This window comes from Topomyia yanbarensis, chromosome 2, assembly GCF_030247195.1.
Source record: "Topomyia yanbarensis strain Yona2022 chromosome 2, ASM3024719v1, whole genome shotgun sequence".
Taxonomy (NCBI): domain Eukaryota; kingdom Metazoa; phylum Arthropoda; class Insecta; order Diptera; family Culicidae; genus Topomyia; species Topomyia yanbarensis.
The window spans coordinates 244605906-244633485 of NC_080671.1; positions in this window are offsets into that span (position 1 = coordinate 244605906).

Consider the following 27580-nt stretch of genomic DNA (forward strand, 5'->3'; position numbering starts at 1 on the left):
GGACGCAGAGGAATCGAGAGCAGAGAATCTCACCGAGTGGAGAAATGGAAACTACGGTTCACAGGGGAGCCGCGAACAATTAGCGTCGAAAATTTTCTTTACAAACTTAAAAAGATCGCTGAGCGTGAAGAGGTATCGGATATGCAACTATTGAGGGACATTCATCTGTTACTCGATGGCCCAGCATCGGATTGGTTTTTCACCTTCGTGGATGAATTCGAGGACTGGTGGACGTTTGAAAAACTAATCAAATACCGCTTCGGTAATCCCAACCAGGATCAGGGCATCCGTCAGAAGATTCACGAAAGAAGGCAACAGCGGGGTAAGTCCTTCATCGCTTTTGTAACGGAGACTGATAAACTAAACAAAATGCTTTCCAAACCGCTGTCAAAAGGTCGGAAATTTGAAGTGATTTGGGACAATATGCGTCAACATAACCGATCGAAAATCTCCATTTTCGAAGTATTCGATTTGAAGCACCTACTAACGTTGAACTACCGAATCGATGCAGCGGATCCAACACTTCAACTGTCCTGGGAAGGACACCCTCGTCGAACTGTGAACCAGCAACGATTAACGCGCTCAGACCACTCCGTCTGCATAAAGACAAGCCGAATGAGGCTCATACTCATACTAATCCGTTAGCACATTGCCCAATAAACACGTCCAGCACAGTAGGGGATCCAGCACAGGCTCCACCCGGAACTTGTTGGAATTGTCACCAGCAAGGACACTCGTGGAGGGAGTGTACAAAACAAAAAGTAATCTTTTGCTATGGTTGTGGTAGATTAAGAAGGAAAATCAGGGCCTGCGTGCGATGCGCCGGTTCATTTCGAGCATATGCGCAACCGGAAAACTGAATTTGGGATGCAAGATAGGGAACCCGTGTATTCCGAACGACGAGCAGGTTCCTGATGATCAGAAGACTATATTCGATCCATTACAACAAATCTACCATATTCAAATTAAAATGAGTCTGTGCCCTCACATAAAAGAAAAGATTTTTGACACGGAATTGTAGGCTTTACTAGACTCTGGAGCAGGAATTAGGGTCATTAATTCCTTAGACTTAGTCGAAAAATACGGTCTGAGAGTGCATCCAGCTGCCATCAGAGTTAGCACGGCAGACGGAACAGAAGACAAATGCTTAGGAAGCCTTAACGTACCATATACGCACAAAAACATCACGAGGATAATACCAACGATAATTGTCCCTCAAATTACACGAAAACTCATTCTGGGTGCAGATTTCTGGGCAGACTTCGTAATACAACCAATGATCGACACCGACAATGGTCCAGAAAGGATTGACGCACTACAGGTATCTGGAGATGCACCGATCTGTTTCGGCATCAAACCAACAGCCTTACCCGATCAGAATGAAATAACAAGATTATAACAGAATACAATTTTCGTAACATATTGTGTTATAAATTTGGTCTCGTTAGTAGTTAAAATAACAGAAAATTATATCAAGTAACAATTTGAGATATAGTTTTGAAATCTTTTTGTTATGTGTTTCTGATCGGGTAGAGTTACCCAAACTAAAACAAGGAGAAGAAGATGAAACCCTAGATTGTCCAGCTTTTGATATCCCCAAGGAACCAGTACCGGAAGACATAGAGACGGGACATGAGTTGACGACCATTGAGCGACAGGAGTTGATAGATACGGTCAAACAGTTCGCGTTCAACTCTCCCGGTAAACTTGGTCGAACGAACCTCATTAAACATGAAATTGTTCTAAAACCAGAAGCAAAACCACGAAAACAATCCATCTACAAATGTTCTCCGTACATTCAAAAAGAGATCAGTGCGGAGATCGAAAGGTACAAAGAACTCGATGCAATTGAAGAGTGCTACAGCGAGTGGACAAACCCAATAGTGCCGGTCAGGAAGGCGAACGGCAAGACGGTCTAGAGCAGGCCGAATATTTTTCAATAATTGATCTCAAAGACGCATATTTTCAAATTCCTTTAGCAGACGAGAACAGAAACCTAACCGCATTTCGACCTTCCAAAGGGGTTTACCGTTTCAAAGTCTGTCTCTTCGGACTTACAAACGCGCCTTTAACAATGTGTCGCCTTATGGACAAGGTCATTGGGTTTCAATGAGTTGAAAGCAGTGCTGACGTCATCGCCCATTTTGGCTAACCTAAATTTCTCCAAACCTTTCGTCATCGAGTCAGACGCTTCACACAGCGAAAATACGCCGCAGTAGAAAAGGAGTGCTTAGGGGTACTGTTAGCGCTACACCACTTCCGCCATTATGTGGAGGGAACACATGTTAAAATCGTGACGGATGCCAGAAGCTTACTTTGGCTGTTCAAGTTCAGTGCGGACTCGGGTAATGCGAAGCTAATAAGATGGGCACTTCGTATCCAGTTCTACGATATTGAACTGGAGTACCGTAAGGGGAAACAGAATGTGACCGCCGACTGTTTATCGCGATCGATAGACCAAATTTCGGTAACACTCCCAGACCCTGATTACGACGACTTGATGGTTAAAATTCAGGCCGACCCAGTACAGTTCAGCGAATATCGCGTGATCGATGGGAACATTTTTAAATATTGCAAACATCCCAGCCGGCAAACAGACCCGCGGTTTGTCTGGAAGCAGCCCACCACCAGAAGGAGAAAGAGTCAGCATCATACAAAAGGAGCACGAAAAAGCGCACTTCGGAGTCAAGAAAACACTGCCTGCCATCAAAGAGCGATATGTGTGGCCAAGAATGAACGAGGAGGTCAGGAAGTTTTGCAGGAAATGTTTGAAATGCTAAACTAGCAAGGCAGGAAATATCAATGTCACACCTCCAATGAGTGCGCAGAAGCTGGTTGAGTATCCATGGCAGTTTGTCACCCCTGACTTTGTAGGGCCATTACCAGTCTCTGGGAAGAGTCGCAGTACATGCCTATTAGTAGCAACAGATGTTTTCAGCAAATTTGTGCTGGTACAGCCGTTTAGAGAAGCAAAAGCTGAGCCGTTAGTCGAGTTTGTTGAAAACATGATTTTCCGATTGTTTGGAGTACCGGAGATTATTCTAACCGACAACGGAACGCAGTTTTTGTCGAAATCCTTTAAGGAACTTCTGGCAACATACCACGTGAACCAATGGCTCACTCCTGCTTACCATACTCAGGTAAATAATACGGAGAGGGTTAATCGTGTTATCACTATTGCTATTCGCGCGACATTAAAAAAAGATCACAAGCACTGGACGAATGACATTCAGGAAAAAGCCAATGCAATCCGTAACGCTGTTCACAACTCGACAACATATAGCCCCTATTTTGTTGATAATACCGTGAGAAAACTCCAAGTATTTCTGTAGGTAGGTTTGAGATAACTTTATTTGATTCTTGTTCGTCAAGTTGTATTATGCTAACATAGTTCGATATCGATTGATATTTCATGCACTGTTTATCACAGTCCCTTATTGACTACCATACCCTGTCATACCCTCTGCCTGTAGTAAACAACACATCCATGCGCGGCGTCCATATGCAAAAGCTCAAGTTACCCACTTGAAGCTTTTGTCACATGACGTTCTGTCAGATGACATCTCAGAGCTTTTTATAGCACGTTCCGTATGACAGTTCTTACTGTCAACTGCCGTCCCGTGAATGGCAAATTGTTTATACACAAATAGGGTTTTCGATTGATGGCACTGACACCGCGCCAGTGTTTTGCACTGGCACGGTGCCAATGGAACGCTCCAACGCAAATCGAGTGCACTCTTGAATGTGTGCGTGTAGTTTGTCGAGCTGTCATTCAACAGCTGATGTTTGTTTATTTACAAAATAAAGCACCTAAATAAGAAATAAGTGTTGCTTTAAGCGGATTAATCATTAGGTACAGTCGGAAAATTTATCAAAATGTGTAGATATTGTTATACGGCGCAGTCAAACGGTGGACAACCAGAGTGCAGACCCTAATATGTTGATCAAAAAGGTTTTGAACAATTTGATTCATTGTGGTACCAACTTATACGGGAAAATAAACAAATCCCACACCGAACAACATGTAGAGTTGTGTCTCTTAATGCGCGGTTAATTGGGCCGCTTGAAAGGAATTCGACAAAACGATTTCCGTAGATCATATAATTATGGCAACGTTGCGCTAGTGACCGATTAGTCTGCAATTTTCTATACGGCACTAGTGAGCACACACAGCACATAATATAATGGTATATGTCAATATTCTGTTAATTGAAAGATATGATCTTTTCAGAAAAGTTTTTCAGTAGGTCAAGATCAACCCGTATACCTATGGATTATTTTTGGAATTAACTTGCAGGGCAACGCTAGTGACTCAATTTGACGATATACATCAGTAGATCAAATGCTGCACGTAAATGAATAAATCATTTTTAGATTCGTCCACTAGGCTGCGCTAAAGTACATAATAGCCTAGCGTAGTATTTGGAAAATTATGTTCTATCCTTGGTTCTATCTCAAAGGTTTTATGGTTTAGGTCGATGTTGTTCTCAATAAGGTTCTTGGGGATGGAAGAAGATTCATTCGGATTTCATCCGCTGGGCGGCGCTAGTGAACATGCAATTTCTTTTATTTTTTGGATTTCAATATCATGATAATTAAGAATGATGTGTTCGGCATAGTTCTTTTGTAGGCTAAGGACTGCCCGAAGGTTAGTCTAGTTTACTCCTAATATGCGGCGCTAGTGAAGGGTTCCCTTAACCGATTTTCCGACTCCGCACTCATATTTGCTTCAGATAGTTTTTCTTTTACTAGATTGTGTATGGACATTCCCAAGCAAATCAACCAAAGGTCCGAAATACCCAACCATGGTCCGATTCTGACCATCCTATTTTATATTTTTTTGTTCTCTGCATACTCCTTGAGGTTCATGATACCAAGTGCAATGTTGTATTGAGTTCAATGAATGCCACAGGTACTCTACGAACGTCTCATGGTTATCCTAGAACTCCCAGAAATAAAGGAATATTGTATACACTCCTTGAGGTTTAGGGAATTCAATATTAAATTGATTGCAACGATTACTATAAGTCATCCATGAACGTTTTTGTCTTCAGTTTTATAATCGTAAACAGTGATCTCTTAGTCGTTTTATATTCATGGATGCCCAGTTGAAAGAACTTGTTTTTTTTTCAAGTTATCCAAAAACTATGGAGGTAAAGGCTTATGGTCTATAAGCCTATAATACAGAATAAAAGAGTTACAAGCATTCGTAACCGAGCGCTCCTTCGTTACACACGCGCGATGTTTGTTGTAACATTACCTTGATTTAGGCGATATCAGTGAAGGTGTTTATCCCAGCAAGGGCAGGAGTATAAACATTATAAACGTTAAATTGTGTCAAGCAGTTCAGTGTAGTGCGGTGTTAAACAGTTTTATTACCTGAAAGACGGCTTTGCTTAGACGAGCTATACCAGATAAAGGTCACGCGGGTGACGCATAAAACAAACGAAGGATCAATTCACCTACCAGCTCGTCAGGAACCAACTGGTGAAGTGTTTCGTTTTTTACGTTTCTTATCGATTTTTTTTATTTTTGCATTTGATTTTTTTATTTTTATTTAAGTTAAACAGTGCGGTCGAGCGTGTTGCTCCCGCAACAAAATGGATCAAGGAGAAGGATCTCCCTCCAAAGGTGAATCTTTTGGGGAAGAGGAACACCTATTTGAGTCGGAGACAGAAGTTGTTACCTCCAACTCATCTTCCCCACTTCCCACAAATATATCACAGCACCGCCCCCCCCCGAATCAACGTTTACCAGGATGGATCCGCTGGTCCTTGGATGGTATGGTTAAACAGCATAACTGCTGCGCGAGAGCTGACAAAACGTTACTCGGCCGTAACCGAGATTAAAAAGTTACAGTCAGATAAACTGCGCGCAGTCGCTACTGCATTGAAACCGGTCAATGATATCGTTAGTAATAGCCTCTTTACAATGGTGTATCGCGTTTACATTCCTCCTCGTGATGTGAAGATTGACGTTGTGGTAAGTGATGTGGGTCTAACTGTCGATGATCTAATGAATGATGAGGTTGGCCGCTTTAATGACCCTAACTTTCAATCAGTTAAGATTTTGGAGTGCAAGCATTTGCACTCAAAGTACATCGAAGATGGGAATTAATATCCATCAGACTGGTTTCGCGTAGCCTTCGCCGGATCTGCACTTACGAGCTACGTTGAAGTAGGAGGAGCTCGTCTATCTGTGCGTCTGTTTGTACCACGGGTCATGAATTGTTCCAATTGCAAGCAGCTAGGTCATACGGCCACCTACTGTAGTAACAAGCAACGGTGCGGTAAATGTGGGGAACGCTATGCAGAAGATACTTGTAGTAGGTCCGCTAAGAAGTGTGTTTACTGTGGGGAGAATCCGTATGCACTTTTGAAATGCCCAACGTACAAACTTCGCGCGGATGACCTGAAGCGATCCGTCAAAGATCGCTCCAGACGCTCTTACGCAGAAATGCTATCCAAAATCGATTCGACACAGGTACTTCCCTCGGAGGAAGAGTATAAGTTTTAATCCAACTCGATTCTCGATACCGAGATTCAAACTCAGACGAAACGAGTACCCGACATGAACACCCAAAAACGTTCTCCCAACCCGTGTGGGACAAAGAGTACTCAGACGTGTACGCGGAGAAGGCTGCCGCGTATAAAGCCTTACTGAACGACGGGTTGATCAATAGCTTTAAACTCTACACGATATTAGAAAAGCGAATGAAAAGTTTAATGAAAGCCAAGAAACGCAGTTACTGGCGCCGCTTTGTCGGCGGGTTAACAAGAGAAACATCGAAACATTTGGGGCACGTCCCGACGTATTCGAAACCGAAGCAGTACTAACGAGAGCGTGGAATATTCAAACAGTTTGATATTCGATTTCGCCAAGAAGGTTTGTCCGGATCCCGCCCCGGCACAGAAAATCTACCGCGCCACGTCGCCTCACAATACTGCGAACGAAACACCGTTTTCGATGGTGGAGTTCTCACTTGCTTACTTATCATGTAACAATAAAGCCCCCGGGGCCAAACAGAATTATATTCAACTTGTTGAAGAATCTACCAGACTCTGCCAAGAGACGCTTGTTGAATTTATTTAGAAAGTTTCTTGAGGGTAACATTGGACACATGATTGGAGACAAGTGAGTGTCATCGCCATCCAAAAACTAGGAAAACCAGCCTCCGACCACAACTCGTATCGACCGATTGCAATGCTATCGTGTATCCGGAAGTCATTCGAGAAGATGATCTTGTTTCGCCTCGACAATTAGGTCGAAGCAAATGGCTTCCCTAATAAAAAATATTATACACGAACTTTAACTCATATAGTGCAACGATTCCACATATTGTTTGGATGATACCCTGAACTGTTCGTTAGGCTCTTGAATCATAAGATGTTTATTAGGGTTACTGTTAGATACATAGTTTGGCTTTTGCAAAGGCAAAGGGACGAACGATCGCCTTGCGTTGCTCTCAACAGAAATTAAAATGACATATCAGTATTCTTGGATATCACGAGGGCTTACGATTCAGTTTTCATCAACATTCTTTATGATAAGTCTTTCACCAATTTTAAATAACTTTTTGCTCAACCTGTTATCTGAAAAACACACGCATTTCTCGCATGGTGATTTATCGACATCACGATTTAGCTACATTCGCCTTCCCCAGGGCTCATGTCTAAACCTTCTCCTATACAATTTTTACGTGAATGACATTGACAAATGTCTTGTCAATTCCTGCACGCTAAGTCAGCTTGCAGATGACGGTGTGGTCTCTATTACAGGTCCCAAAGCCGTCGACTTGCACGGACCACTGCAGATACCTTGGACAATTTGTCTGCTTGGGCTCTCCAGCTGGGTATCGAGTTCTCTACGGAGAAAACTGAGCTAGTCGTATTTTCTCAGAAGCGTGAACCAGCGAAACTACAGCTTCAGTTAATGGATAAAACTATTGCTCAGGTTTCAACATTCAAATATCTCGGGGTCTGGTTCGACTCTAAAGGAACCTGGGGATGTCACATTAGGTATCTGAAACAGAAGTGCCAACAAAGGTACAACTTTCTCCGTACAATAACCGGAACATGATGGGATGCCTATCCGCAGGAAACCTAATCAGGCTGTACCAAACAACGATACTATCAGTGATGGAGTACGGATGTTTCTGCTTTCCGCTCCGTTGCGAACATACATTTCATCAAACTAGAGAGAATCCAGTATCGCTGTTCGCGCATTGCCTTGGGTTGCATACAATCGACCCATACGATGAGTCTCGAAGTGCTGGCGGGCGTCCTTCCGCTAAAAAATCGATTCTGGGACCTCTCATATCGATTGCTCATTCGATGCGATATTTTAAACTTATTGATGATTGCAAATTGCGAAAGGCTTGTCCAACTTAATTCTCAGACCCGATTCATGTCCTTGTACTTCGATTACATGGCACAGAACATCAATTCATCTTTGTATAACGTTAACCGTGCTCATCTCTTAGATACTTCTGATCCAACTGTATTTTTCGACACATCCATGAAGAAAGAGGTTCGTGGCATCCCGGATCACATTCGCCCACAAGTGGTCCCAAATATTTTCTATAATAAATACCATCAAGTCGATTGCGGCAAAATGTTCTACACTAACGGATCAATTCTCGACGGGTCCACAGGCTTCTGTATATTCAACGAAAATCTTTCTGCCTCATTCAAACTCAATAATCCTGCTTCAATTTACGTCGCAGAATTAGCTGCCATTAATTATCTTCTCGGGATCATTGACACCCTGCCCGCATACCATTACTACATCGTTTCGGACAGTCTCATTTCCATTGAGCCCATCAGTGCAGTGAAGTCTGGAAAGAACTCACCGTATTTCCTGGGGAAAATCCGGGAATATCTGAGTGCTTTATCTGAAAAATCTTACCAGACTACCTTGGTTTGGGTCCCGTCACATTGCTCTATTGCGGGCAATGAGAAGGCGGACTCTTTAGCCAAGGTGTGCGCATTGGAAGGCGACTAATGCGCCCATCCTACTTTCCGATTTATCCTACTTTCCGGTTAAGATATCGACGGTTTATAAGTTTCTCAGAACATTACAAATCCGACATTCAATAATAATAAATATATAAATGCGGATTCTACTCGCCAGCAATTCGTTTCGCCATAGGCAGATATAACTCAACACGTGTAGGGCTACTTCAGGTTCGAGTGATTCTACTATTCTTAGATTAGCCCTGGATCCCGCTCTGGTGCCAAATCTTCGGGGTAATTGGTTGATTGTTCGTATTAGTAAAGTGGGTTCGGATCGGGTTTCTCAAATTTTAAATTTTCAGGTATGAGTCGGGCTCGGGTTTTCAAATTTTAAAACTCTCGAGTTCGGGTCGGGTTTTACAAAATTTTCATTCTGGGGTACGGGTCGGGTTTGAGTTTTTAAATTTTAAAAGGTTCGGGTTTTTCAAATTTTATAATTTTGGGCTCGGGCCGGGTTCGGGTTTTTAAATTTTTAAGCACTCGGGTTCGGGTTCGAAAAAATTGAAACCACCCGACCATCTCTAACCTATCTCATTTGTCGAGCTATTAGGCCCTCACATCAGTCCGATCCTCGTTCACCTCTTCAATGCGATAATCGATAGTCGCAGGTTTCCGCAAATCTGAAAAACGGCCTTCATAGCCGATTCCGAAATCTGTCAATCACGTCGAGCCAAAAGACTATCGACCAATTAGTGTCCTCCCAGCCATCTCTAAAATATTCGAGAAAATTCTGCTCGACCAGATCTATAGCTTTCAACTATCAACTACACTGCCGTGATACGCATAACAGTCCCATTTGCTATGGATTTCCTATGCAGGTGAGACTGTTATGCATATCACGGCAGTACAGCTGCTTGCCAAACATCAATCAGGATATCAAAAACGTCATAGTACTAGCACCGCCCTAACAAAAGTCGTACACGATATCTATATCAACCTAGACAAAGGCAACTGTACTGTGATGGTTCTTGTCGACCTGTCGCTTGCTTTCAACTGCGTAAGTCACCGGATACTCCGCAAAAAGCTAGAAGAGTTTGGTTTCTATGCTGATGCATGCGACCTGTTGACATCATACATGAAGCACCGTACTCAGCTTGGCAAAGAAGATAGGAAGAAGTCAGCGGAGAGAGTACTTACAGATGGAACTCCCCAAGGATTCTACCTCAGTGCACTGTTATTTTCCCTATATATTAATAGCATGCCTGAAATTTTACGCTGCGAATACCACCTGTACGCCGACGACATGAAAATCTACATTTCCGGCCCGGTGCAATATGTAGAAAATATGATCAATATATTAAATGCTGATCTCAACGCAATCGAACAGTGAACAGCGAGCAACAAACTTTTCCCTAACCCACGCGAAACCCAGGCTGTAATCTTCTACAAACAAGGTAACATCACACCCCAAAGCAAGATCTCATTTTGCGGAGAGATTATCCCGCTGTCCAAAGAAGTCACCAATCTAGGGTTAAAAATGGACAGCAACTTAAAATGGGCAACACAGGTGAATAATATCACAAAGAAAGTATTCGGCACATTAAGGACTTTCCGCCGCTTCGCATCTGTCCTTTCGACACCCACACGCAAGAAGCTGATGCTAGCAGTCATCATACCTTATCTCACATACGGTGACACGGTATGTTCCAGGTTTATCAACTCAGCTCAAAGAATTACAAAGATGCTTTAAAGTCGGGTTCTACGAATAGTACCCCGGACATATCCTGGAACATCTTCAGAAAAGCGTCTCGGAGCGCACAAGCTTATTCCACATCCCAATGAACACAGCCAGCAGCAGAAAAAGTGTGCTGATTTACGGAGCCCTTAGCTGGAACGCACTTCCAATTGAAATAATTAACCGACAATAACCTGCTTCAAGAAATCACTAAACGAGATTTGAAAAGGCTATCAAAAACCAGAGAATATTGACGTGTATATTAGTCCTTCCATTTGTAAAATATGTAATGTTATTTTTCCTTGACCTGAAAAACAGTTAACACTAATAAAATTACAAATAACAAAAACTAAAATTTTCGAGAAAAAAGCGTTCTTCACGTATAATTTTTCAATGATCCACATCGAATGTCAACAAGAACATCTGTTAGCGGCACGGCTGGGTTGTTTTGACGTTTGCGTTGTTGGTGTTAGTGAGTGCACTGGCTCCACCGACAAAATTTTCGGTGCCAAATATCTGCCCCGAAATTGCACTGGAATTGCACTTTTTTATTGCAGTTCCAATCAATGGAACATGGTGTCGGTGTTTTGACAACACTTCTGCAAGAAAAGTGCAATTTCAGTGCAGAAAACTACACCAGTTCTTTCAATCGAAAACTCTAAAAGAATATCTCGTACGTATATCGCTGCGAAATATTCTTTTTCAACACTTCCCCACAATTTACACATTCAATACACCGAATATTTTTAGGTAACCCCTTAGTGAAGGCATCTGCAGGTTGATCGACGCTCGGGATGAACTGTAGTTTTACTCTACCATTTTTGATGAGATCCCGGATGAAAAGGTATTTGATATCCAAGTGTTTCATCCGTTGATGTGATCTTGGCTCCTGTGCTATGTTGATACATGGGATGCTGTCTTCCATTATGATGAATGGTGTTATGTTTACATCCAATTCATTGAGAAGTTGTGTTAACCACACTCCTTCTTTCGTAGCAGGGCAAAGTGCTATCAGTTCTGCTTCACTTGTTGATAAGCTGTCACACCTCCAATGAGTGCGCAGAAGCTGGTTGAGTATCCATGGCAATTTGTCACCCCTGACTTTGTAGGGCCATTACCAGTCTCTGGGAAGAGTCGCAGTACATGCCTGTTAGTAGCAACAGATGTTTTCAGCAAATTTGTGCTGGTACAGCCGTTTAGAGAAGCAAAAGCTGAGCCGTTAGTCGAGTTTGTTGAAAACATGATTTTCCGATTGTTTGGAGTACCGGAGATTATTCTAACCGACAACGGAACGCAGTTTTTGTCGAAATCCTTTAAGGAACTTCTGGCAACATACCACGTGAACCAATGGCTCACTCCTGCTTACCATACCCAGGTAAATAATACGGAGAGGGTTAATCGTGTTATCACTATTGATATTCGCGCGACATTAAAAAAAGATCACAAGCACTGGACGAATGACATTCAGGAAAAAGCCAATGCAATCCGTAACGCTGTGCACAACTCGACCACATATAGCCCCTATTTTGTTGATAATACCGTGAGAAAACTCCAAGTATTTCTGTAGGTAGGTTTGAGATAACTTTATTTGATTCTTGTTCGTCAAGTTGTATTATGCTAACATAGTTCGATATCGATTGATATTTCATGCACTGTTTATCACAGTCCCTTATTGACTACCATACCCTGTCATACCCTCTGCCTGTAGTAAACAACACATCCATGCGCGGCGTCCATATGCAAAAGCTCAAGTTACCCACTTGAAGCTTTTGTCACATGACGTTCTGTCAGATGACATCTCAGAGCTTTTTATAGCACGTTCCGTATGACAGTTCTTACTGTCAACTGCCGTCCCGTGAATGGCAAATTGTTTATACACAAAGAATATCTCGTACGTATATCGCTGCGAAATATTCTTTTTCGACACTTCCCCACAATTTACACATTCAATACACCGAATATTTTTAGGTAACCCCTTAGTGAAGGCATCTGCAGGTTGATCGACGCTCGGGATGAACTGTAGTTTTACTCTACCATTTTTGATGAGATCCCGGATGAAAAGGTATTTGATATCCAAGTGTTTCATCCGTTGATGTGATCTTGGCTCCTGTGCTATGTTGATACATGGGATGCTGTCTTCCATTATGATGAATGGTGTTATGTTTACATCCAATTCATTGAGAAGTTGTGTTAACCACACTCCTTCTTTCGTAGCAGCGCAAAGTGCTATCAGTTCTGCTTCACTTGTTGATAAGCTTACCGTCGGTTGTCGTTTCGTTGACCACGAAATAAGATTACCGTATAGTAGAAATGCGTATCCTGAAACTGATTTCCTATCATCAGGATCATTTGCAAAATCTGCATCGGCAAATCGTACTAAAGCAGGATATTCGCTATTTGATGAATAAATTATTTTTGTGTTGCTCGTTCCCCTCAAATATCGCAATATTCGTTTTAATCCTGACCAGTGCCAATCGGTGGCGCAGTTAGCATATTTGCTTAGGGTGTTTACCGCAGAGTAAATATCAGGTCTAGAAGTTAGTGAAAGATATTGTAGGCATCCCAGCAGTTCTCTGTATGGCTCTTCAGTGATTTTTGCCTCAGATTTTGACCATTTCGTGTCGATATCCAATGGTGTCCCCACTGGTTTACAATCAGCCATCCCAAATCTACTAAGAAGTTTCTCCACGTATATAGTTTGAGAAATTTCAATAGTCTGGCTTTCCAAATCACGATTTATCTCAATTCCCAGGAAGTGCTTAACCTCTAACATGTCTTTCATTTGGAATAACCTTCCAAGTTTCTTTTTAATCCACTTAATTGCTTCGATGCTTTTGACAAGTAGTAAAATGTCGTCTACATATAATATTACTATAATGCCTCTAGATTTTGACTTGTAGATGCAGTTGTCATTTTTGAGAGGGACAAAACCTAGTGTATTCATTGCATCATCAAAATGTTTATTCCAAGATCTGCTTGCCTGTTTCAATCCATACAAACATTTTTGTAGACGAACAGTTTGTCTTTGCCCATTTACGTTTGGTGGAAGTTTCATGTGTATTTCCTCTTCTAACTTCCCATGTAGAAATGCAGTTCTGACATCCATTTGATGTACTATCAATTTATGCTCGTTAGCAAGGGCTAGGGCTAACCGAACACTCTCTAGTTTGGCAACTGGTGCAAATGTTTCACAGTAATCGAATCCACGACGCTGTGAACACCCTTTTACCACTAATCGTGCTTTATATCTTCCATCTTCTTTCATTGAGAAAACCCATTTTGAGTTAATTGGTTTAACTCCTTTTGGCAAACAGTTAACCACTATTCAAGTGCCATTTTGATGTAATGCATTAAACTCTTCTTGAATAGCATGCTTCCATTCGTGCCAATCAGAAACTTTCTTCAATTCCTCAATAGTTTGCGGAATCTCTTCGTTGAAAATCATTGCTGTTTTTGCTGTATAATCGGAATACCAACCCGGTATCTTTCTCTCCCTCTTGCTTCGACGCAATGATTGACCATCATCGTCGTCCTCTCTTTCGTCTGTTGGATTTTCATTTGTACTTTCATAGTCAGTTTCGCCAACTGATTCTTCAAGTGAATCTAGATTATCTTGCCCTGTTTCGATGAGTGTGTATTCTTCATGCTGTTCTTCATCAGAAGGATGTATAGCAGCATCCTCGTCTTCGTTCTGTTCTCCTTGGTTTAAGCGTGTAGATATAATTAAATCTAGACCAGATGATTCTACGAAATCCATGTTTGTGTGGTCAATATCTTGATTGGCTCTGGTAGATTCATTGAATACTACATTTCTGCCAATTTCTATTGAACGCGTATCATTGTTCCACAATCTAAAACCATTATTTGCGTACCCCACAAATATCAAAGGTTTTGTTTTGAAATCTAATTTCTGACGCCTCTCTTTAGGTATTTGTTTAAATGCTTTACACCTAAAAACTCTTAAATGATTCAAGTTTGGTCGCTTTTTGAACCATTTTTCATACGGAGTTTTGTCCTCTTCTATCCCACTTGTTGGAGATCTATTGATTAGATATGTTGCTGCATATAATGCTTCTCCCCACATATCTTTCGCTAATCCACTTTCGTAAAGCAAAGCCCTGACCTTTTCCATTAAAGATCTGTTCATACGTTCACTTACACCATTTTGCTGCGGTGTGTATGGAACTGTGAACGTCATTCTAATACCATTTCTTTTGCAATGAGCTTGAAATTCGTTACTTGTATATTCCCCTCCATTATCACACCTTAGCATTGAAATACGTCTTTCGAAGAATGCTGTCGGCATTGCTTCGAATTCTTTAAATTTCTCGAAAACCTCCAATTTCTGTTTCATGAGGTAAACCACGAGAAAGTGCGTATAATCATCTATAAAGGTTACAAAGTAACGATAGCCATCATAGGTTTCCTGCTCCATGCTTCCACAAACGTCCGAATGTATGAGTTCCAGTGGTCGTTTTGATCTTGGCAGCTGCAATTGTTTAAATTTACATGAAGCCTGCTTCCCCGCCATACAACTATCACATACATTTGTTTCACTAATATTTCCAGAAGTCAGATTGATACTCTCAACCATTCCCTTCTTAATTAGTTTCTCCAAACTCGTATCACTAATTATGCCATGTTTCCAAACTCACCTTCTTTTCGAACAATGCTAAGTTTCAGTCTCTACGCATCGCTCGATCGAGATAGAAGTGTTTTGTTTTCGGTCTGTTGGAAAAAGAACAGTGCAGTAATCCGCGTTCAAGGTTATTTTGCCATTCTCTGCCTCTTCGAGGTTTGGACTTTTATTTTCTTTTGTGCGTGTGTTAACCGTTAGGCCACATTCCTCAACCTTTTGTTCGTAAAGCGAGGATTGAACAATAACCAGCTATTTAAGCTGGACTGGTGCGTCGTGGGAAACGAGTATACAGATAAGTGAAATCTACCTTTTTGATACATTTACGGCTTTTTCCCGTCTGCGCGGGTGCTGACCCCGTGCATTGACGGTGTCGATGGCTTCCTCCCCGGATGGCCAAATGGAGATCGAGTCGACTCCTAAGGCTCTCCCCCGACCCAAACAATATCCAGAGCTCTCGACCGGTCCCTTTGTGGTCTTCTTTCGGCCCAAAACAAAATCGCTGAATCTATTACAGATTTCAAAAGACCTAACGGAACGGTTCTCGGCTGTGATCGAAATAAAAAAGGTCCGCTCAGACAGGCTGAGGGTCGTGCTGACTAACTCAAAGCAGGCAAACGATATTGCTTGCTGCGAGCACTTTACGAAGGACTATCACGTGTATATTCCAGCTGTGAAAGTACAGTCTGAAGGCGTTGTCACCGATGACAGTTTGACATGCGAGGATCTGCTGCAGTACGGGGTTGGCCGTTTCAGAGACCGCTTACTTCAGCCAGTGAAAATACTCGAGTGCAAGCGTTTGCACTCAGTAGTAGTTGCGGGGGATGGTTCAAAAACGTACCCCCAATCAAACTCTTATCGGTTGACCTTCACTGGTACCGCTTTGCCAAATTACGTCCTCTTGCACAGGGTTCGTCTGCCTGTGCGTCTGTTTGTGCCGCGGGTCATGAATTGCACAAAGTGTACACAATTGGGTCACACAGCCACCCATTGTAGCAATAAGGCCCGCTGTGGAAAATGCGGGGAGAATCATCTAGATGATTCGTGCAGTAAGAATGCTGAGAAGTGTCCTTACTGTGCAGAGAATCTGCATGATATCTCGGCATGTCCCGCGTACAAACTACGCGGGGATAAACTAAAACGTTCCCTTGCTGGACGATCCGAACGTTCTTTTGCAGAAATGCTAAAGAAAGCTACACCACCAACCTCAACAAACATCTATGCTCACTTGCCTCCTAACGAGGGCGAGGCTGATGACCCACAAGAGGGAACATCTACTAGGGCGCCTAGAAGTTATAGGAAGAGGAGGAACATTTCCTCTCCTAAAGTTCGTTGTAAAGGCCAGAAGGTATCCCTTGACGGGACTCAGAAAGTCACATCTATTGGAAGTGTTGCAACCAAACCGAAGCAATTAGCTCCTGGTCTCGGAGGATTAAACTCAGAGAAGGAGTTCCCAGCACTTCCCGGAACATCAAAAATCCCAAGTGTTCCTCTGTTTCAGTTCGAGAATAATCGCGGCACTGGAATTATCAAACTCTCGGACATTGTGGACTGGATAATAAAAACTTTCAATATAACTGATCCTATTAAAAGTCTTATGTTAGCTTTTCTCCCTACAGTAAGAACATTTTTGAAGCAGTTGACTGCTAAATGGCCCCTCCTTTCAGCGATTGTATCCTTCGATGGCTAACTCATCGAACGAGGTCACGGATTTGATCACTGTTCTACAGTGGAATTGCAGAAGTATCATCCCGAAAATCGATTCCTTCAAAATTTTAATAAATAATTTGAGTTGTGATGCATTTGCATTATGTGAAACTTGGTTAACTTCCGACATAGATCTCAACTTCCACGACTTTAATATTATTCGCCTGGATCGAGACACCCCCTATGGAGGAGTGCTTTTGGGGATCAAAAAGCGCTATTCCTTCTACAGAATTAACCTTCCCTCGATAACAGGTATTGAAGTTGTCGCTTGTCAAGTAACAATCAAAGGCAAAGATCTTTGCATAGCTTCCATATATATTCCCCCCAACACCGCGATTGGGCATCGCCGGCTACATGACATCATAGGATCCCTGCCTGCACCGCGACTAGTTTTAGGCGACTTTAACTCTCACGGTACGGAATGGGGTTGCCTTTATGATGATAACCGTTCCTCTTTAATTCACAATATTTGCGACAACTTCAACATGACAATTCTAAACACGGGTGAAATGACACGGATTCCTCCCCCACCAGCGCGCCCAAGCGCATTAGATTTATCCCTTTGCTCGACCTCGCTAAAGTTAGAATGCGCGTGGAAGGTAATCCCTGATCCTCACGGTAGCGACCATCTGCCGATCGTAGTCTCAATCAATAACGGCTCAAGGCCATTGGAAACAATCAATATTTCGTATGACCTCACACGAAATATCGATTGGAAGAGCTATGCTGCCGCGATATCCGACAACATCGAATCTACTCAAGAACTTCCTCCGGAGGAAGAGTACAGCTTTTTGGCTGGCTTGATTCTCGACAGCGCGAATCAAGCTCAGACTAAGCCAGTACCCGGCGCGAACATACAAAAACGTTCTCCCAATCCCTGGTGGGATAAAGAGTGCTCAGACGTGTACGCAGAGAAGGCCGCCGCGTTTAAGACCTTCCGGAACGACGGGTTACCCGCTAGTTTTCGACAGTACGCGACGTTAGACAAGCGAATGAAGAGTTTGATGAAAGCCAAAAAACGCGGTTATTGGCGCCGGTTCGTCGACGGATTAACGAGAGAAACATCGATGAGCACTCTTTGGAGAACAGCCCGACGTATGCGAAATCGAAACAGTACTAATGAGAGCGTGGAATATTCAAACCGTTGGATATTCGATTTCGCCAAGAAGGTTTGTCCGGATTCCGCCCCGGCACAGAAGATCTACCGCGCCGCGTCCCGTCACGATAACGCGAACGAAACACCTTTTTCGATGGTGGAGTTCTCACTTGCTCTCTTGTCGTGTAACAATAAAGCTCCAGGGCCAGACAGAATCAAATTCAACTTGTTGAAGAATCTGCCAGACTCTGCCAAGAGACGCTTGTTGAACTTATTTAATAAGTTTCTTGAGGCTAACATTGTCCCACACGATTGGAGGCAAGTGAAGGTCATCGCCATCCAAAAACCAGGAAAACCAGCCTCCGACCACAATTCGTATCGACCGATCGCAATGCTATCTTGTATCCGGAAGTTGTTCGAGAAAATGATCCTATCCCGCCTCGACAATTGGGTCGAAGCAAATGGCTTACTGTCAGATACACAATTTGGCTTTCGCAAAGGCAAAGGGACGAATGATTGTCTTGCGTTGCTCTCAACCGAAATTCAAATGGCCTATGCTAGTAAAGAGCAGATGGAATCAGTGTTCCTAGATATAAAGGGGGCTTTTGATTCAGTTTCTATCAACATTCTTTCGGAGAAGCTGCACCAGCATGGTCTTTCAGCGACTTTAAACAACTTTTTACTAAACTTGTTGTCGGAAAAGCACATGCATTTTTCGCATGGTGACTTATCGACATCACGATTTAGCTACATGGGCCTTCCCCAGGGCTCATGTCTAAGCCCCCTGTTATACAATTTCTACGTCAACGACATTGATGAATGTCTTGACAATTCCTGCACGTTAAGACAACTTGCAGACGATGGCGTGGTGTCTGTTACGGGACCCAAAGCTGTCGATCTACAAGGACCATTACAGAATACCTTGGACAATTTGTCTGCATGGGCTATTAAGCTGGGTATCGAATTCTCCACGGAGAAAACTGAGCTAGTTGTATTTTCTAGGAAGCGTGAACCAGCACAACTACAGCTTCTATTAATGGGTCAAACTATAGCTCAGGTCTTCACAGTAAAATATCTAGGGGTCTGGTTCGACTCGAAAGGTACTTGGGGATGCCATATTCGGTATCTGAAACAGAAATGCCAGCAAAGGATCAACTTTCTTCGTACAATAACCGGAACGTGGTGGGGTGCCCACCCAGGAGACCTAATTAGGTTGTATCAAACAACGATACTGTCGGTACTGGAATACGGATGCTTCTGCTTTCGATCCGCCGCGAACATACATTTCATCAAACTCGAAAGAATTCAGTATCGTTGTTTGCGTATCGCCTTAGGGTGCATGCAGTCGACCCATACGATGAGTCTCGAAGTCCTGTCGGGCGTTCTCCCGCTGAAAAATCGATTTTGGGAACTCTCATATCGATTGCTCATTCGATGCGATATCTTGAACCCGTTGGTGATTGAAAATTTCGAAAGGCTTGTTGAGCTCAATTCTCAGACCCGTTTTATGTCCCTGTACTTTGACTACATGGCGCAAAATATTAATCCTTCTTCTTACAATCCCAACCGTGTGCATTTCATAAATACTTCTGAATCTACTGTTTTCTTCGACACATCCATGAAAGATGAGATTATTGGAATTCCGGACCATATACGCCCACAAGTGGTTCCAAATATTTTTTATAATAAATTCCGAGAAGTCGACTGTTCTAAGATGTTTTATACTGACGGATCAAACCTCGAAGGGTCCACTGGCTTCGGTATTTTCAATCAAAAGTTCACCGCCTCCTACAAACTCAGTGACCCTGCTTCAGTTTACGCCGCAGAACTAGCTGCTATTCAGTATACCCTTGGAGTCATTGACACATTACCCGCAGACCATTACTTCATCGTCTCGGATAGTCTGAGTTCTATTGACGCTATTCGCTCGATGAAACATGGAAAGCATTCCTCGTATTTTTTGGGGAAAATACGGGAGCTACTGAGTGCTTTATCTGACAAATCTTTCCAGATTACCTTGGTGTGGGTCCCTTCTCATTGCTCCATTCCGGGCAATGAGAAGGCGGACTCCTTAGCTAAGGTGGGTGCCATTGAAGGTGACGTTTTTGAAAGACCAATTTGCTTCCACGAATTTTTCAGTATTACTCATCAGAGAACCCTCGAAAGTTGGCAAACCTCGTGGAGCAATGGGGAGCTAGGAAGGTGGCTACATTCGATAGTCCCTAAGGTATCGACGAAACCTTGGTTCAAGGGGATGGATGTGGGTCGTGACTTCATTCGTGTGATGTCCCGACTCATGGCGAACCATTACACGCTGGATGCACATCTCCGACGTATTGGGCTCGTGGAGAGTGGTATCTGCGCTTGTGGCGACGGTTATCACGATATAGAGCACATAGTCTGGGCGTGCACCGAGTACAGTTCCGCCAGGTCTCGGCTTATGGACACCCTCCGGGCCCGAGGAAGACCACCCAACGTCCCGGTTCGAGATGTGTTGGCAAGCCGCGATGTCCTCTATATGTCCCTTATATACACCTTCATAAAAACCATCAATATCCAACTTTAACTGCCCCTTTTTCCTTATCATTCTCAGAAGCGCTCTCTTCCACCTGTACCATACACCCACGATGGTTTGATGCGACTCCAAGGCGACACAAAACATCCCTGTCGAATGAGCCAACAAACACGGGACCTAAAGCACGAACATCACACGCACAACTCGAAATGTAGCCGATCAACATCTGAGCCGCACTACGAAATCGTCTGGAGAAACCCCTGCCATCTCGAGAACGACCACCCGGCGTCCCAGTACATGATTCTTCCTGATGAAGACCACCCTGATTCTGTAATCCATCCGTTGATCTCCCGAAGTCTGAAACTGAAATAATGTTCTCCCCCTGCCATGTTTGTCCACCCTACTTCCCCTGACTTTTATACACAGAAGTAACACCCCTTCCCCCCCCCCCCCCCCCAAATATCTTCATGAAGCATTTAGCTCTTCTTGCCTTTTCTAGTTTTAACTATTATATTATATGATCTCGTTGAAAATGCCCAACTCTACTACCACATAAAATAACTGTAGTTAATGTCTCCGATTCTTTACAAAATTTAATCACGCCCTCTAATTATTTCTACTTTTAAGATAGTCGTAAAAATTTTCCCCCTTAGTTAAACATTATTTGCTCCAATAATCTCATTGCTAAAAATGTCAAACCATATTGCCATAAAAACTAAATGACCCCTCTAATCTTACGAAAATTATACTACCCCCTTGTGTATATGTATAGCTATAAATTAGCCTTAGTTTAATTTCAAAAATCAATATGTAAGCCCCTAGTTTTAAGTAATTTAAAATGTAAAACAAAACAAAATTGGCACCTTTAAGCTAACGCAAACCTGCCTTATCAAATAAACAAATTGAAAAAAAAAAATGCTAAGTTTGTTCCATCTTCCGCCGACTTTTCTTCCCGAAATAGATCAAGGTGGAATAAACCATCAACGAAGATTCCTGAAGCAATTACTTCATCTTCATATTCAAAGATAACCTCTTCATCTGTAAAAGTAACCCTTTTACCATTCTTGCTAACCCTTCTAACCGAAAGGAGATTTTCTTCAAGACCCGGAGTAAAAAGAACATTGTACAATTTCAATTCTTTTATTGTATTGTTACCTGCAACACTTTTCAACCGCATTTTTCCAATTTTTGTAGCCCGTAGAATCTGGCTCGCTTTCGTCGTCGAAATGGTAATTGGCTTCTCTAATTCACGGACGTCTTCCAGCAGCTTCTCGTGATTAACCATGTGGTCGCTTGCTCCTGAGTCAACCACAAATCTGACTATCTTACCACGATCCGCTTTGGTCATCATTGCAAAGCTCTTTTTAGGCTCCAACTTTTGCTGCTTCTTGAATTTCTCTTTTTCCTTCGCGTTAAACTTTTTCATTAGTGGGCATTTGTTTTTAAAATGCCCAGTTTCGTTGCAACCGAAGCATCGGGTTACCTCTCTCCTTGGCTTGTATTTTGAAGACAGCGCAATGTTTTTCATTTCTGCTTGCTTCTCTTCCCCAGCTTCAGCATGAATAAACATTCGTTTGATCTCCATGATCGGCTTGGCACACAGTTCTTCATTCGTCAGTACCATCAGAGCGCCTTTGACTTGTCGGTACTTGTCTGGCATGGAGATCAGTAGAGTATGAACTTTTTCCGATGCTGTTATTTTTAGCCCATACGATCTAGCTCGTGAATAATCAGATTGTATTCATCAAAAATCATGGACAATTTGTCGTGATGTCTTTGTTTGATGGTATACAACCGGTCCCGCATATTAACCATAGCGGCAGTACCGCCCTTTTGGTACGTTCTGACCAGAGTATCCATGGCTTCTTTTGCATAGTTGAGCCCAATGAGTTTATTCAAAACATCACTGTTGACAATCATGACAATCTCTTCTAATGCTTCGACGTCGTCATCAAGCCGTTTGCTGAGCTTAGCCTTCCTGGCTGTTTCTAGCTCTTACGAGGCACCTACGTAGGTTCGTAGAAGTCCTCTTCTTCGGGCGTTCGTAGCAACGTGTGCTGAAGTTTCATCTTTATAAGATGATGCTCCATTCGCCATTTCCAGGCTGGGAACCGCAACTCCGAACCGTCGAATATCGATTCGCGGTTGACGCTACCGAAGTATGCCGTCGGCGGCACGGTGCGCTCGAGAGTTCCCTTCGCGTAGCCATCACCTCTTCTGTCCTCGATAGTAACCCTCTCGACAGATCCTCCAGCTTGCTGCTGGGTTGCCATCCTCTGCTTGCTCCCGAAACGCTGGTGCTCGCTGGATGCCGTTTCTTCCCGAAATGCTGGTCCTCGCCGGATGTCGCTTCTGTCCGAAACGATGGTTCTCGCTGGCCGTTTCTACCCAAAACGCTGGTCCTCGCCGGATGCCGTTTCTGCCCGAAACGCTGGTCGTCGCTAGATGCCGCTGCTACTGGAACGATAATTCTCGCCGGCCGTTTCTACCCGAATCGTGTAACCTCCAAGACAACTATTTTACAATAGTCCAGGTGGCTAGTTCCAGTTAACTACTGGGCCCATAACCTGTTGATGATACCGTAAGAAAACTCCAAGTATTTCTGTAGGTAGGTTTGAGAAAACTTTATTTGATTCTTGTTCGTCAAGTTATACAATGCTAACATAGTTCGATATCGATTGATATTTCATGCACTATTTATCACAGTCCCTTATTGACTACCATACCTTGTCATACCCTCTGCCTATAGTAAACAACACATCCATGCGCGACGTCCATATGCAAAAGCTCAAGTTGTCACATGACGTTCTGTCAGATGACATCTCAGAGCTTTTTATAGCACGTTCCGTATGACAGTTCTTACTGTCAACTGCCGTTCCGTGAATGGCCAATTGTTTATACACAAAGAATATTTCGTACGTATATCACTGCGAAATATTCTTTTTCAACATATTTCGTTGGTTTTGGGCTAAATCAGGTCAGACGGCAAGTAGTACGCTGTGATTCGGGAAATCAATGTGCGACGGATGGAAAAGAACCTGAAAACCGGAGTAAACTGTTCAAGGAAGTGGAAGAGAACTTAGCCGATACATACAAAAGGCTTGCGAAAACGTACAATTTACTCTCTAACGCAAATTGTCCGCAATATTTTGCTGGGGAGAAAGTCCTGAAGAAAACCTTCTATCTGTCGGACAAAGGAAAAGCCTTCTGCAAGAAATTAGCCCCAAAGTTTGAGCCGTGTGTGGTTAGAAAGGTCCTTGGCTCGGTCACCTACGAGCTAGAGGCGAGGCAAGCGGCAAGCGAATCGGTGTCTTCTTTACCAACCAGCTCAAGAAGCTGAACTCTTCTTTACCGACCACAGATAAATAAACTCAAAACAAAGTCAAGCTATGTATCTCTACGGAGATACCAGAGTAAAATAAACAAAACACCTACGGGGTTATACGGTTTACTTCGCAACCAAACATGTAAACCAACACTGGAAATGCGAAATAGGACGGTTAGCCTTTTACGGCCACCTGATAGTGGAATCTGTGATGACTCCATGAGGAGTAGGACGATTCACTTTAGCCTGAAACACGGCAAGGGCTATGACCTGTAAACAGTACTGGTATTAATCCCGGGAAGCATAAAGCGAACCCTCGTGAAGATCGCGAAAAAGGAAGAGCAAAGAACACTATCAATCGGCAGAGAACTTAACCATCGCACCAATGCGCCTTCCGTATTGCGACCGAGCAATCATATTTCAACTTGTATATATTTCCTGTAAATAGTAGCATAAGATTAGTAATTAGACCTTGAACTTCACAATACTTATCCTTATATTTTTTTACGTTTTAACGACATTCAATTAGCTTGAGATTACTGGGTAGGGGAAGTTATGAAAATTAGAGCCATATTACTCAAGTGTGAGCAAGGATGTGAAGTAAACAGATCAGAAAACTAGAAGTGGCAGGGTCATTAGAATAGGCTTAATATCGTACGGGCTTAATTTTTGCCTTCTGTTAATTGATGATGATGGTCCCACCTCAAAGGTGTGAGCTGAACGAGTTATCTAGAAGATAATTAATATTTTAAATCATGACAAGACCAGTTAACAAAAAAAACGGACTGGTTCAATTTACAGACATAGCCATCCCTTCAAAAGAACGTAACCAGATATATTTCGAATATTCCATCAACAACGATGAGGGTCGAGCTTAGGCAGAATAACTGCGAATCACCCGAGTTCACTAACATGTGTCCTGATAAAGGTAGACGTATCTATCTTTACCGTGACAACCGGCATGAGCTATGAGCAATGAGCTAAACGAGCTCAACACAGCATCCAGAATAAATTCAAGGAGCTCCTGTGCAGTTCGCACATCTTTTACTCCATACGAAGAAATATAATTGAATTCAGTTTGATTTTTTTTCCTTCAGTATTTTCCATTTTCCTTCATTTTTTTTCCTTCAGTAGAGCTCTAAATCAAGATAGTCCGGTAGCATACTTCTCCTCAGCAACATAAGTCATGGCGGTCGTGCCAGACTCGAAGTCGTACTTATCCTGCAAATAAAGAACCAACCTTCACATCTTCGAGTGACGAAACGAAGTTTTTATACTATCCTTTGGACAGATCCGTAAAAGTCCATATCTCGAGCTTTCAGTCCCAATATTCGCAAGATTCCTCAAATATTTTTTTCCGCAGTTTTCGCGACACGGGTTACATAAGACGATGAAAAAAAACTGATTGACAGATGGATGATTTACCGTGAGTTTGCAATAGAATGAATGGTGATAGTGCAAGGGGTGTGTGAATGTTTTTTTGTTGCTGTGTAATAATTTTCAAGAAATTCATATTTCGTGGTCGGATTTTTTCGACGGTTAGAGATAGTCTCTAGAAAATTAATTTGAGACTCTCGAGGATGAAAAAGTTTTTGCCTGGATACATTTCAGGGTATTTTTCTAATCGAGAGGCAGACCTTTTTTGTGATGAGCGTTGGACCTGGATTTACAGAAATTGTTCCGGAGTAGGGAAAACACGATTCACTAAGTTTTTGTGGCATCGTAGATGGACGGTTAGTTGTTTTTAAAGGCCATTATCAAGAAACTCAGATTAGATCAGAGGTTGAGAATGGTCTAGTCTATTTGGGATGAACGATAAATGAATGAATGTGGATGCAAACTTCAACAACCCAAACGATACTCGCAGCAGTCTTTCTGTTTTGGCATGCTTATTTTATAGTAGCTTTGATTCATACTTTATGGGAAATAAGTAGCAACGTGGATATGGGAAACGATTCGATTGGTTCTGCTGGAGACCGGAGTTGTAAACCGTTAATGGTCAGTAACAGAGTGGTTATTTGACCATATCTGGATGCAGAGAGGAGTCAATATATTGACGATGAAAACTTATGACCCCAAAACTAGAGAGGAGGAGCCAAATATTACTCTTCTAAAATTTTATTGGTTCTTTGAATTAATGTTACAGAGCCTATCAAATTTTCGAAAAATTAGCAGGGAATTATGTAGCGTTGTACATATAATATTTAAGAATTAAAATAAGCATTACCATGAAGTACCAAAAATATTAGAGAATAGCCCCTCGGCCATTCAGGCAGTACAACATAAAATACTGCTCTTTTCTCTCGTTCTCTTCCAGAGAGTGAGTGGGGTGAATCTAGAAGCTGGGGTCTGTGCTTCGAGACCTCATGCGTGCACGCGCCTAGCAATCTCGTCGGCGGTTGGAATCTCATTTAGCGGGTGGTTGCAACGTCGGCGTCGCGCCCTTTAATTTGAGTACGTACAGTGTGTGCATTGCAAGTACTTTATCGCGGAGAACAAAAAGAGACAGCGAACTGAGGGCAAAGGTTGTTTCTGACTTCGGGAAAAAGACAACCCGATTTGACCTGAACTGCTGAGGTTGAAAGTCAATGCCCTAGAAATGGTTTAAGGAGGTTTTGTATCGGGAATGAAAGGATGACTTCGGCACAAAATTTGTGCTGGGAAACTATTGCACTTCGCGTTTAGTTTCAAATAAACGCTTATTCTGAGGAAATCAAAGTTTGTTGCGTTCACTTTGTTCTGGATCGTGGAAGAGGCAGTAATTAGTTGTGCCGCGGTGTGAGATTTCAGGTAGTTTGTTTAAAATTTCCTTTTTACCGCGCAGTTTAGCTAGATCGAAAGTGAGTGCGCAAGTTCAGTTGAATGGTTTCGGAGTGCTAAAAATAGATCGTTGGAGAAAGGTAAATTCCCCTATCTTTGGCTTTTTGTGTGCAGTGCGTATTCTCATACCAACCGAATGTTAGCATTATTATCACATATACGCAATTTTTGATCAAGATCCCGCCACACCACATTCGTAGCCAGAGACGCTTTTGATCCCACCATCCAGCTTCAAAGAATCCGGTAGTTCGATCCACGTGCCGGAAGAGCAGCGAGGCTGCTAGGCAAGGAAGCCATCAACGAGCCGCCAACAATACAACGACGAGAGGAAAGCCAACTGGAGAATCGCCATCTTCGGTTCAGAATCAGTTCCGGTCCCCGGAAACCGCCAACCACCACGCCTCACGTAAATCAATGTTGTAAGTACGTTCCATATTTTTATTATATGCTCATGTTGGGGAACAGTACACAACACACGCTGAGACCCTAGGGCCACGAAATGTGAAAAGGGAATACGCACACAAATGCCACTCATGAATGAACACGGTACTGATTACCTGCACAGGGTAGAGCGCTAAAGGAAAGCGTCGAACTGAGCAGGAAATTAGCCGAGACCGCAAAGGCGGTGATGAGAGTTAGTTAGGTTGATAGAGTATGGGTTCGAATCCGGATGTGGAAAGTTTTTGAATTATTTTTTTTTGTTGAAATAAACTTTTGAAGTGAGATGAAGTCAATTTGAGTATCCTAGCAAAGGTGTATTTTTTAGTGGTTCTGGTGAAGATTTCCTCACGC